Source organism: Protopterus annectens, chromosome 11.part0 (assembly GCF_019279795.1).
Source record: "Protopterus annectens isolate FY-2018-M chromosome 11.part0, PAN1.0, whole genome shotgun sequence".
NCBI classification, from domain to species: Eukaryota; Metazoa; Chordata; order Ceratodontiformes; family Protopteridae; genus Protopterus; species Protopterus annectens.
The window spans coordinates 555,167,923-555,180,121 of NC_056745.1; the positions used below are offsets into that span (position 1 = coordinate 555,167,923).

Below are 12,199 nucleotides of genomic sequence, written 5' to 3' on the forward strand. Positions count from 1 at the left end.
CATGGTCCTGATAATATCATGATGCTTCCTTAATAGCATGAAACATGAACTACTAGACTTTGTGTTAAACTACAGCCTACAAACAGTCTTTTTACCTATTCAGTGCAGGACTGCAATGGTTATACTGCTGCACAAGGGTGGACCATCCAGAGACCCAAGAAACTATCAACCCATTAGCCCACCGAGCCTGCCATGCAATGCTATAAAAAGGATAATCGTGGATATCATAAATGATGACTAGACAGTTCAAATATGTCAGGGGAAAGTCTTGCCTGCAAAGCCTGGTGGACTTCTTTGAAAGGTATACTAAAGTGATGGATGAGGGCAAACTGGTATATATTGCCTACCTTGACCTGGCCAAGGCATTTGATACAATACCCTACTCATGCATTGTTAACAACCTCACTAAATTAGTTATTCATCATCCATTGGATAGGAAAACTGTCTCACTGACAAAACCCAAGAAGTTAGGAATGGGAAGAGGCCAAGAATGTATTTGGACTGTTGGTTAGAGATTGCCTTCCCTATCAAGGATTGATATCAGAGTATAGGCAAAGAGAAAGAAATAGAAGGCTCCTAAATGAAAGACCAGCCCTAGTAGAGTTTTTAATATAATCTAGAACAGAAGCTGCCTTTAAAAAAGAAATAATTAGTAAAGCATATAAAATATTGCATGATAATTATAAGAATCAGAAGAGCGTAGAAAGGATTGGGAAGAGAGATTGGATAAGCAATTCAAAAAGTGACAATGGGGGATAGATGTATAGTTTCCAAAAATGCAACAAAGTCTAGAAGATTTAGGAGCTTTGCCTGGAAGTGTTTACATAGGTATTTTTATACCCCAAGTAGACTCCAAAGAATTTTTCCTCAGGTGGATAGCAAATGTTGGATATGTGACGGGCAAGAAAGAGATATCTGGGAACATATTTTTTGGTAGTGTAATGAACTGGCAGACGTTAGGGATTCCCTGCAGACCGCTCTGTCGGAGATGCTGGGTGAGCAGATTGGACTGACTGGGGAGATGATTTTTTTTAGTTATGCTACAGAATCGGAATTGCCTAGACATAGTAAAGCCTTGCCGAGTCTAATTATGATGGCTGCCAAAAAAGCAATTACTAGAAAATGGAAATCAAAGTCTACCAAATTTACTAGAAATAATGAATATAGTAACACATATAAAACAACTGGAATTGGGATCTTTAGAAAAGGGAAGGAGCAAACTACATAGGAAAAAAATGAGAATTGCGGGAACAATATATGCAGAGTGGGAACGAGGTTTAATAGGCGGGATTTGAATGTACCATATAATGCTTAACTGACAATGACTGGATGGTTTATAAGTGATGTATAATATTTGCAACTTCAGTTATTTCAGTGGTGGCTGTGATGCAAACTGTTTCCGACTAAAGTGGTATCATTCAATTTATATGTTTTTCATTTCTATAAATACCTTTGTCATATGTGAAAATTTAATAAAGATGTTTGGAGAAAAAAAAAAAAAAACAAAGAACCCAAGAAGTTAGAATAGGGGAATCTACCTCCATGAAAAGGATGGTTACAAGTTGTGTCCCCCAGAGCTTAGTGCCAGGGTTTCCTAATATTTGGAATCTAGTTCTTTGAAGTCAAGGCTAACATCAACTGCCTCTGGCTGGCCAAGTTTGCAGACTATTTTAAATTGGCAGCAATCTTTGATACCACAGAGATACTACTATCTTCCAAGAAGGCCTGACACAGACTAACAAGTGGTGCCAGATTCATGGCTCACAACTCGTTGCTAAGTGCATTATAGTATCCTTTGGCAAAATGGCCACCCCTGTGAGCTATCACATTGATAATACACCCCTGAGAGTAGTCCCTGTAGTCAGGGAATTGGGAATACATTTAGACAGAGATTTGACATTTGACTAACATGCTATGGCAGCGGTAAGGAAATCATTCCATATTGCAAAACTTGTAAGTAAAGTTATAGTGTCTAGCTGCAGATAAGTCATTGTCTCATTGTACTCTGCCCTCATAAAGACCTATCATTCATTACAATGCTCCCTTCAGTATGTATATCACCAGGCATATACAACAACTGTAGGGTCCACAAAGGTTTCTCACAAAAAAAATACAAGGGGTAGAAAACAAGTGTTATACAGGCCGTCTCAAAGTCATTGTCCCTATATTCAGTTTCCTACAGGCTGCTGAAAGGCAATCTATCTATCCATTCATCCAACCATCCATCCATCTATTAATCTATGTCAACAGGAGGTACTGCCAGCCATGTCAGGTGAAGTAGGGCAGTGAATGTATGACTTGTGCCAACAGAGCTAGCTGGAATTTTGTAAATAATTATATGTCATTTGTATATCAAATTGATTTGTACAGATGCTTGTGCTGAAAATGTATTTGTGAGGTTTGCTTGTGTTAACACCACACCCTGCTGGAATGAAAAGAAATGTACATGTATTATTGTAACTGAATTAAATGTATATGTTTTAATGAAGGACACAGTGACAGTAAAGGTTAATCAGCTGGTTTACTTTAAGAAAAATATGTGAAATGCAAATGAGCTGTTAAACCATTAAAATGGCATCCCATGGTGCTGAATAGGACTGGAGACAGTGAGTCTGGAAGAAGTCTTTGTTCATTAGCTCATTAAAAAGAGGGGAATCCCCAAGCACTGCCATAAACATTTAGATGTGTATTGTAACAATCTATGCTAAATTCCTGTCTCAGCTTCAAAGGGGAACAGTGTGAGAACCTAGAGTCAGGTGACCAAATGAGGTCAATCAGCAAGCCATATTGGATATTATATTTTACAGGGAGTAATCTCTTAGGAGGGAGTATTTTGTTTTGGGGAAATTGACTAGAAAGACTGCTTACATATTTTATTGTGCCTTGCTGTATCAAGTAAGGGAATAGTAATTCTCTTACACTCAGTCAGGAATATAGTGAAGCTTAGTTTGGAGATTGTTTTTCCTTATTTGTATGAGCCTGTCCATCAATATTATTTTCAATATTTCCTATGATTTGAACTCTGTCATTTACTATGAATATATGGTCAGTATTTTCATGTGCTTTTATTATTAAATATATTTAAAACTTTTATTGTGGCTGGGCCTTGTAGAAAGTATTTAACCTATGAGAGTGCTTATATTTATGTCGTGACACTGTGTGGGCCACTCCAGAAGGCCTAGCTGTCTTGGTGAATTACTATCATTTGTATTAGTATTAATATTACACAGTATAATTGGACACCCTTTGTTAAGGGCCTTTGAGAAGCCAATTGTGGAGTGTCTGGCGGCAGTGATAACTACCTTATACTCTGGGTAGAAGGGGACACAGCAGGTAAATCTGTACCAGCCTTTCCCAGGTGTGTGTATGTGTGTGTGTGTGTGTGTGTGTGTGTGTGTGTGTGTGTGTGTTTGTGTGTATGTGTGTGTATGTGTGGGTTTTCATCTACTTAGGACAAGTACAAGGCTGCTGGAGGACTTGGCTTGGACACCTGGTGGAGGACCTAAAGCTATAGCTGTACAAGTGGGGAGTCTTATTGGAGATCTAGAGGGAGACCAATAGAGAGAAATCTAGAAGACAGTCTGAGTGTGCTCCTTGTGTGCTCTTAAAGGGAAATTGTGCTTGATGCAGAGAGGTCTGCATCTGGAAATACTGAGTGAATCCATTTGTATTCCAAGTGGATGTCCCTCTCCAGTGTCAGTGGTGAGGATTCAGGCTCCCTGATTACTGGCCCAGTGTGGGGATGTCACACCATCCACAACTCCTTTTCCCAGTTTTGCACATGGGATCTGGCTGTCACTTCAAAAGTGACAATCATCCAGAGCTAAGGTTTACACCATCCCAGGACTAGCCTTGCTGCAGTAATTCTTCCACACCGCACACTTGTACGCACAACTATGACCAATTTAGACTGCTCAGACCATCTACTGCATGTTTGCAGAATGTGGGAGGAAACTGGAGCACCCAGAGAACACCCACATAAACAGAGGGAGGACATACAGAGACTGCAGAAAAGGCACCCCAGCAAATTGGGGAACATCTTGCTGTGAGGAGACAATACTATCTGCTGGGCCACTATGCAATCTATGTCTAGGCTAAATAGCTTCCTCAGATCTAGCACAAATGGACCGGTTACATATTTGTAAAACTGCATTAGAAACTCCTGATCAAGGGCACTAAATAAGACATGCTGTAGGGAGAGGTATGTGTCTTAGAGGTTCCCCCTTCTTTGGAAAATGTTTTCCATCCATGTAAAGTGTAATTCTTTCCTTCATTTATTCAAACAAAACCTGGAACAGTGGCTAGGGAACCATGAATATACCCCTGGTCTGATGTCCATGTCTGCAGTTGGGAGAGGAAGCCTGCTAATATTTGATTACTTAAGTACATGCACCCTCAGAAAAATATTTGTGAACTATTGCCTATCAAATGTTATTGTGGAAAAGGTTTAAACTGACCCCTTTGTTTGTTTGCCTGGTATTCTATGATGATACTATGAAGAGTTCTACTAAAAAGTTTATTTTTACATTTCCCAGACTATTTTCCATGAGTTTGGACTGCCTTGTCAGTACAAATGTCTAAGTTAGAACAGAACTTTAATGCAAAAGCAGAACATGTAGCTATAGGGTTGTCTGGGGATGATTGCTGATTATCATTTTTATACCATTAAACAATTTCTGCTGGTTTGTCTTTGATATGTCCTTGAACATATAAATAGATTCATAGATTAGTACTAGACTAACTGCCTGCATGGAGCATTTTAAGTCTAGCCACTTACCCTCTGTAAGAATCAAACCCTGCACCTTGTGTTTTAAGGTAAACACCTTAACCCTTATACTAACCTCCCTAAAAAATCAGTTGTCAGAAGTGGGATTTGAACCCATGCCTCTATGCTGAGACCAGAATTCCCATGAACTGTGGAAGGAGATTAGACCTTGAGTCTGGTACCTTAGACCACTCGGCCATCCTGACATGCAAAAAAATCCATATCACCTTCACTGGGAAGTGAACCCAGAACCTTCTGGATGTAAGACAGATGTATTAACCACTACATTACTATCATATTTCTATAAATAGGTTATTACTAAACTAACAACCCTTGTAGACCTTGTTAATCCTAGGCAGTTACCCCATGTGAGAATCAAACCCTGCACCTTGTATCTGTAAGGTAAACACTGTAACCATTATGCCAATATTTGCTTCAAGAGAACTGCTGGTTTGTGTAGGGTTACCAATTTGTGGTCAAATTTAACAAGGTACAAGGATACCCAGAGGTCTTCTGTGATGAGTGCACACTGAGCAGCAGGATAATTAGTACTCTCCTAGTGTGAAAACTGAGAAATTGTCAAAAAATATCAGTTTAGACAGCATTCAATTACTGGTTAGTAAGTACACTGCCTGGATGTCATAGTCCATATTGGAGTGAATGACTTGAGACATACTTCACTGGACTATATGAAGAGAGATATGACTGAGCTCTCAGATTGTGACCCAAGCAGGTATGTCCCTAGCCCTAAGCAGCATTCTACCTTCACCCAGGTTGATGCCTCTTTATAAACAGAAAATGATTGACTTCAACAATTGACTTAACTTCTGGTGTCAGTCCAGGTGGATCCAGTATCTGTTAACCTGGGAAGATATGGTCAATAGACCACGCTGCTTTGCCAGAGATGGTCTTCACCTGTAACCTCTTGGCTTTAATTTACTGGCAAAGAGACTTGCCTCCCCATAGTGCCTTTTTAGGCAGTGTCATAACAAAATTCCCAACGTAAAAAAATTCACTATAGACAAAGTCAAGGTCATGCTGCTTAGTGCTAGGAGTCTAAACCAGAAACTACACTCACTGGAAGCACTCCTTACCTTGGAAGATGACGATGTCTGTGCAGTCACAGAGAATTGGTTCAAGGCTGCAGACAGCACCCCAGCTATGCAAGGCTACAATGTCTTCCACAGCTTCAGACCTCATAACAAGCATGAAAGAACCAAAGACACATATACCTCAAGAGTGGTCAAACAGTATGACTCCCTATAGCTACTCCAAGTCCAACTAACTGTAGGTAAAACCCCCTTTCATATCATTGTTGGCCATAGGTCCCCCACCATGAACCACAAGAACCACTCTGCCTACCTGGATGTACTTACGTCACTCACCATACAGCCAAACACCTTGGTCATGGGTGATTTCAACTATACTTCTATTGATCGGGAGTCATACATGAGCATAAACACTCTCTCCCTAAGGTTCCTGAACTTTGTTAATACAAATGCTCTGGGACAGATAGCCTGCTCCCCCAGAAGGGTCTTGAATGTCCTACACTTAGAACTCACCAACATGGGGGGTCTCTGAAGTACCCCCTGTATTTTGCCCTCCCTGGTAAGGTCTGATCATAAATTAGTCTCATTTGAATTAACAATTATACCTGACCCCCATCCAACAGCAAAAAGGATGAAAAATTTCTCCAAAGTGAACTATAGCTACCTAAGTGATGGCATAGGTAGTTTCAAAGCCCCTGCTACCACTGTCAACAATGACTCCTATACAGAGGTGTATAAACACATATACAAATGTATAGACTCAGTTGTACCTGAACAGATCAAAAAAAGGTCTTCACAAAAAACAAAGCCACCCTGGTGGACATCAAGCATAAATAGGTTATACAACAAGATAAAGAAACTGATGTTTAAGAACAAGAGGTAACTGCCTCAACAGAGGAAGGACACCCTCCACAGCTTGAATAAGCAAATTAGATATCTTGTAAATTCCTCTAAAGCCAATTACAAAGATAAATGCTAGCTAGGGATAATCACAAGGCATTATTTAGCTACATCAGAAATGTAAAAGGGAAGGCCCAGCTTTGTGCCGAACCTGTAGTGGATGGTACCACTCATCCTGACCCTGAGGACATCACCAACCTGCTAGCAAACAAGTTTGTTGCAAACTTCACCCCCTGTCCTCACCAGACATACCCCAAAGCATACCTGTCATTAGTCCTCTACTTAGTTTCTCCAAAGAGAAGGTCATGACTGCACTCTCCATGGCCTAGACCACAGCCTCTATGGGACCAGATGACATCCAAAGCTGCCTACTAAATGGTCTAAAGCAGGACCTAGTGGAACCACTTAGCACTCTCTTCAACTACAGTCTAAGTACTTGCTTTGTCCCAGTAGAGCAGAAAACAGCAACAGTAATTCACTTGTGCAAAGGGGGGTCTATCAACCATCCGTGGGAACTATAGACCCATAAGCCTAATCAGCCTTACCTGCAAGGCCATGGAGAGAATCATCATGGACCTTATTAACAAAGACATAGGTGACCCAACTGGGCTTCTTTAAGGGTAGATCATGCTTATTAAATGTGGGTGGGATTTCTTCAAGAATATCACCAAAGCCCTGGATGAAGGCAAAACAGTACATACAGTCTATCTTGACTTAGCCAAGGTTTTTGACACAATCCCCTACTGAGGCATCATTGAGAAAATCACCCAGCTGGGAATTAACCCATATGTCACTGAATGTATAGTTAACTGGCTCACAAACAAAATGCATACAGTCAAAGTTGGGGATTCCACCTCTACCAGCAAACCAGTTACCAGTGCTATATCACAAGGATCTGTCTTGTGACCCTACTGTTTAGAATCTATTTCTCAGAAGTCCAGGTGAAAACAGATGGCCTGTGGCTTACCAAGTTCACCAATGACTGCAAACTGGTTGCAGTCATTTAGTCCTTCAACGATGTTGACATATTACAAAAAGGGCTTACACAGACAAATAAGTGGTGCCAAAGCCACGGACTTAATATAAATGCAAAAAAATGTGTTATTAGCCCTTTTGGCAAAGGGGAAGTCCCTGCAACAATATTAACAGTACACCCCCCCCCTTAGCTCAAAACCTGTGGTGAGAGATTTGGGAACACAGGTTGATAGCCACCTTAACATCAATCACCATGTGTCCACAGTCGTAAGGAAGGCCTTCTATGTTGCACATCTCATAAGAAAGGGCATTGCTTCCAGAGCTAAGAATGTTATAACTCCCCTGTACTCATCCCTCATTAGACCACTAATAGAGTACAATGCTCCCTTCTGTATGTACCTTACCCGACACCTGCCGCAGCTGGAGACCTCAGAAGTTTCTTACCAAGAAATTTCAAGGCCTTCAACACATGAAAAAAAAAAAATTAAAAAATGAACAGAATCACCACAGCTGTAGGACAAAAAATATTTTATTACACAGGGTAAGCGCTTTCACAGCCTAACTGTCGCTTCATCAGACTCTCACAATTACAGCACCTGCCCCCTATTTAAGCAAAAACACATACAATCAAACAAATCAATCAAGAATGTAAAACCTTTAAAGGCATAAATACAGCAACCCACTGATATTATATAAGAGAAATATGACTTATTACATAAATCCATAAAAACAGTAAAAGCATTTAATAGATATCAATGGGGAGTACATGTGCACGCAGCAAAGGTTTAAGAGAAACTATATCATTGATACCCGGTGGTGTCACTGCATTAAAAAACAAAATCTACCTCTGTTCAGCCAACTCAGGCCTATTCTTAATATCCTGACTCTAATACTCTCCTTCACAATTTCTAACAAAAAAACTTAAACTTGTGTTGAGGCCCATTAAGTTTAACATGACTGGCTTGTGCATTACTATCTCTATTATTCCTGATGTCTCTCAAATGTTCTAAAATACATTCTCTAAGAGAACGATTAGTTTTACCTACATAAAATGCATAACATGCCAAACTAAAATACACCATACAGAAATGGATATAAGGAAAGTTCAGATTATTTATAGAATCCCAATATAATGGATGAAATTAAAAGTAGGTTAAGAGTTACCTTAAGGAACAAACTGAGGATTTTTTTATCTTTGAATGATAAGGATTATGCTAGTAAAGTCATACTATGGATGAATTCTTCCATTAAATCTTCTCAAAAAAAAGAAAGGAAAAGAGCCAACTTGGTAGGGGGAGGGAGAAGATGGAGGACTTCTGACTGCCATAATCCATTAACATACAAACAGAATCTTTAGAAAACAGGAGTTGAAGGAAGATGAGTATTGGATCTTATCCTCATTCTTCACTGGGTGCCATTGTACAACATGCCGGTATAAATAAAGCTCCATGGAAAAACTGTAACTTGTAACTCAGAGCTTCAACAGGACTGGATGGAAGCCCTGCTGGAAATTCTGTATGGGGGTTGGGGGTGGGCTTGGATTGTACTGACTCAGGAAAGTACAGATTCATAGTGAAAAAACTAGCCCACATCTTAGAGAGGATCAAACTCAGGATAAGTGCACATTTTTGTTAAAAATGATTCATGTCACTCATTAATTGATAGGTTTAGATGTCAAGCTTATAACCTATTTCTGATGGCGCAGTGGTGCAGCGGTAGCATTGTCACATCACAGCAAGAGGTTCTCTGGTTTGATTCTCAGTTGGGGTTCCTTCTGTGTGGAGTCTGCATGTCCACCCTGTGTTCATGTGGGTTTCCACTACAAAGACATGCATATGGAGCATTTCTCCCCGGGCCTCCACTGAAAATTGGCTTCATTCCAAGTCGGACTTTCCCGGTTAACAAATATTAAATAAATAAATAAATAAATAAAATAACCTATAGAACAATGAAAGCTCCTTTCTGTTCAACAATATGCTTGCTGATTAGACACATCAGTCAGTTTTCCTGCTGTAAATTAAACAATACTCACACAACATGGTCTTATTAAGAACAAAAGAAAGAAGGAAAGAATACAAACCCCTGCAGTTATAATCAAATACAGTGAAACAGAGAAAATGAAACCTAATCCCAACATATCAAATTTAAAAAAGTATACTGTTCCACACACATACACATATGCACACATACACATATGCACACACACACGCACACACACACACACACACACACACACACACACACACACACACACACACATACACACACATACACACACACACACACACACACACACACACACACACACACACACACACACACACATACACACACACACACACACACACACACACACACACACACACACACACACACACACACACACACACACACACACACATACACACACACACACACACACACACACACACACACACACAGGTATATATATAATATAATACCACACATTTCATTTAAGAGGTCTAGCTTTTAAGTATGGCTTGATAGAAGCCCTATCATTAAGACCTGGGGGTCTATCAACTTATAATTTTAAAATCCATTTCAACTCACGTTGTTCTGTCAATTTTTTTAAATTCCTCAATCTTGGGCTTGAATATAAACATTCCACAACTTTAAAACTAAATTTGTGTGTATTGCAAAACAGAGCTGAATGCTTAGCAAGAGCACTTCTATCCACATCATTGTTTCTAATTGCTACTTTGTGCTCTCTTATACGTTCCTTTAGTGTCCTATTTGTCATACCCACATAGAATGAACTACAAGTGTTGCAGACAGCTAAATAAATTAGATTTTTTGTTACACAATTCGCCGATACCTTAAATTCATATTTCTTATTAGTCCTAGGATGTACAAACTCATTATCCAATGCTAGTACTAATTTATTTATTTTCATTTATATAAATGTCATATGTGTAAATAAAGATGTTTGGGGAAAAAAACTACACTAAAATTGTTTGCCTTAGGAAGCCCTGCAGTGGAGAAACCAATGTTTGTTTGCTACTTATTATTTATATTTTCACATTTATGCTCATATTTTCATAATAACAACAAACAAGCTCCTTGGATCCAGAAATGCTGTCACAAACAGTTTAATAACACAGAAATGAAAGCTGAACAAGATAACGTTGACAATATTACACAAAATGTTTTCGTCCTTGACTTCTTCAGATGAAATCACCATAGTGAACTCACCTTATATACATAAGTAATTACAAAAAACATCCAATGATAGTACAGATCTAATTAACAGAAATTGTAAAACTGCTGGTCTAATGTGTCATACCCAATAATATTGCAAAAATATATAAATGTCAGTATAAAATTGCTAGTATTAAAAGTGCAATATATACAAATTCTTAAAAGCATTGTCCTATTGTAAACATATAAATTAATTTAAAATTCATTTAAAATTTTTATCACACTACACAATGAGATAAAAATACTAATTTAATGGACATATTCTTATAACTTAGCAGACCTCAATTTCAATACTGGAATGAGGGAAATCATATCATTAAGACCCGGTGGTCTATTGGCCTCTAATATAATTTGCCAGTATAGTTCTCTGTCTTCTACTAGTGTTTCCCGCATCCCACCTCTCCAGTCAACGAACACAGTTTCTAAAACAAAAAACTTAAAACCTGCTGATTTACATGTATTGGTGTCTTTGTATAGTGCATTGTTTTCTTTTTTAGTCCTAATATCATAAAGGTGCACATAAATTTTCTGCTTGAGCTTCCTTTCACTTTTCCCAACATAAAATGAGTCACATTTTGTACAAATAACTAAATAAATAATGCCTTAATTAGATCTGTACTATCATTGGATGTTTTTTGTAATTACTTATGTATATAAGTTGAGTTCACTATGGTGATTTCATCTGAAGAAGTCAAGGACGAAAACGTTTTGTGTAATATTGTCAGCATTATCTTGTTCAGCGTTCATTTCTGTGTTATTAAACTGTTTGTGACAGCATTCCTGGATCTAAAGTGCTTGTTTGTGGTTATTAGTGACTTATTGCACCTTCCGGTTTGACTTTGGTCATATTTTCATAACCCGCGGTGGTGGTGCTGTGGTAGCATTGTCGCCTCACAGTAAGATGCTGTCCGGTTCGATTCTCAGCTAGGGAGTCTTCTGCGTGGAGACATGCGTGAATGGGCGTACCTTTGTTGAAGGTTGTGTGTCAGGTCTGGCAAGCCAGTATGTAAAAATCAACTGCCAATCATTAGCAGACCGGAGTTCCGCTGTGGTGACCCCTAACTGGGAAAAGCCGAAAGACACAAACAAACATGCTCATATCTTCATAACTGAGAGAAGAGACCCATGAGTTATTGAGGTGTATGGTGTGAATTGTCAATGTGGGAGATAGGACAATTCATTATCAGTACTGATTTATATTACACTATACTTGAAATATTGTTGTTTGCTTCTGATTGTGAAAATAAGCAATATTTCTATAAGTACTTAATACTTCAAAATATAAGTGACT

At 38.9% G+C, this 12,199-nt stretch overlaps 1 protein-coding gene and 1 non-coding gene across 2 annotated transcripts in view; one reads left to right on the top strand and one right to left on the bottom strand.

The window, feature by feature from the left end:
• Nucleotides 1-12,199, top strand: part of PTPRQ (protein tyrosine phosphatase receptor type Q) — a 4,272,575-nt gene that overhangs the window by 219,226 nt on the left and 4,041,150 nt on the right. The gene's annotated exons all lie outside the window — the stretch shown is intronic.
• Nucleotides 4,859-4,971, bottom strand: TRNAL-CAA. The gene is made up of 2 exons: nt 4,934-4,971; nt 4,859-4,904 (listed from the first exon to the last, which is right to left on the bottom strand). It is a non-coding gene; the product is annotated as a tRNA-Leu (tRNA).